Source organism: Brachyistius frenatus, unplaced genomic scaffold (genome assembly GCF_029030835.1).
Source record: "Brachyistius frenatus isolate BFR_SWC_R1_liver_20210118 unplaced genomic scaffold, ASM2903083v1 Contig_1, whole genome shotgun sequence".
NCBI classification, from domain to species: domain Eukaryota; kingdom Metazoa; phylum Chordata; class Actinopteri; family Embiotocidae; genus Brachyistius; species Brachyistius frenatus.
The window spans coordinates 8,445,161-8,447,093 of record NW_027210600.1 but is presented as its reverse complement, the minus strand read 5'-3'; the positions used below and the strand labels follow the sequence as shown (position 1 = coordinate 8,447,093).

General features: G+C 38.3%; 1 non-coding gene across 1 annotated transcript; it reads left to right on the top strand.

The window, feature by feature from the left end:
- The first annotated feature begins 285 nt into the window (after positions 1-285).
- On the top strand, positions 286-404 carry LOC138616856 (5S ribosomal RNA). The gene has a single exon (XR_011310623.1). It is a non-coding gene; the product is annotated as a 5S ribosomal RNA (ribosomal RNA).
- Positions 405-1,933: the final 1,529 nt, after the last annotated feature.

Genomic DNA, 1,933 nt, shown 5'->3' with positions numbered 1-1,933 from the left:
ATTTGACTTTAATTGGTGCAATATTGTTTAACAACAAAAGGCAAAGGAGAAGGTGGGTCCTGAAAACATTTACAAAATTATGAAGTATATGCATGATTGCATGGTGTTTTGCAGGCTACTTTTTTGTTTTAAGATACGAGGGGCACGGAGCTCCCAATCATGAACACATATGTGTGTTTAAATCCACATGAACAAGAAGTGGGCGCCAAGACTGAACTCAGGGGCAAGTTGCGTGCAACTCTGGACATGGAATCTAGTTAAGGCCTTTTTGTTCTCATGGCTGTAGGCTACGGCCATACCAACCTGAAAGAGCCTGATCCCGTCAGTTCTCAGAAGCCAAACAGGTTTGGGCCTGGTTAGTACTTGGATGGGAGACTGCCTGGGAATACCAGGTGCTGTAGGCTTTTGCTCTCCTTGTCTTTACAACATACAAAATAAATAACTAGGTCCTTGGTGGAGTACCAAGGGCACGAAGTTCCTGTTAGAGTACCAGGAACACTTAGTTCCTCTCAGGGCTCCAGGGGTATGAATCTCTTAAAGCAGATTAATACAATTTGTGCAGATAATTTGTTTTTTTTGGAAGACTCACATAATTTAATTACATTAATTCCAGAGTGGTGAACAATATGATTACCGTTTATAATAACTAAGAATGTGTTACCTTTACAAAGTTATGATGGAAAGTCTTTTTTTCTCATTTCAGATGAACAGTGATCAACTATACAGATGCAGGTATATTTTTGCGGGGTAACAACTTCAATTTTCTTCCTATGAAAAGTTAAAACACACAAACAGTAATAGAACAACAAAAGATGGAAGTATGGTTGATATTAAATATATGCATTTTCAAAGGATACTATAGCAAAAACCCTGTTATAGTACATTGTCCATTTATCTGTGTGTATGCTCAGTAAATATGTGCTACCCTACACATACTGTACATATATGACTGCAAAGTGACGGTAGGCTACTTTGTGAAAGCGCTAAGTGGCATAATTGCATATGTTCCCCTTGGCAAGAAGCCATTAAAGTAGAGTGTAGGGGAGTTCCAGGCTGGGGAGAAAGAGGCAGTTGGGGGTAGAAAGTGATAAAGGGAAGCATGACTGAATGGTTACATTAAGGTCAGTGTTTAATTACAACCCAGACTCATTTTCTGTCTCTGCCATATATTTAAGTGGCAATATTTAACCATTGATTGGACAGGCTCATGACCAGCAAATCTTATCATAATGGTGTGCTAACTGAGTGTGTAATAGATGTAGTGTATGCATTTCATCCAGGCCTTCTGTAAATCCTAAAATAAAATGTAGTACTTGACCAATGGCTCAGTGTCAAATAATTGTTTGCTAAACAAACAAAGGGCCAATGGGCAATGAAGGCGGAACAAACAAAAAATACTGATACATACACATACAGTATGTCGCTTGCATGGTAAATTCACCGTAGTAGATGTTAAGAAATATCAGCAAAACAACATGGCTATATCATACTCGTTACTCTGCTTGTCTGTGCTTCTTTGCATAATTTATATTCTCTCACTTTTAGCCCTGATAGTTACATGGGTCCGGGGAGGGCAGTGTTGGTCTGTCTGTTGGTTGATGTTGGTAAAGAAAGGAATATGTTGACTGATGCATTATTGGAGGTTAAATCAAATAGCTCTCATGTTTGTCCTTCATAGTGCTACTATGATTCATAAAATGGGAATGGACTCTTAGGTTCCTGCCACAGAACTGCTTTAATACCGTGCATCTTTCATGTCATTCTGTGTAGTGCGTGTGAGTGCACACTAATACTGAATTGTAAAAACTTACAAATAAGTTATCACAAAAGGACACATCTCTGATCTTGCAATGCAGTATCTTACTTAAGGCATTACGGAGTGTATTTAATGAATATTGAAACACGTTTTGACAAAATTTGTATATGGAATGCA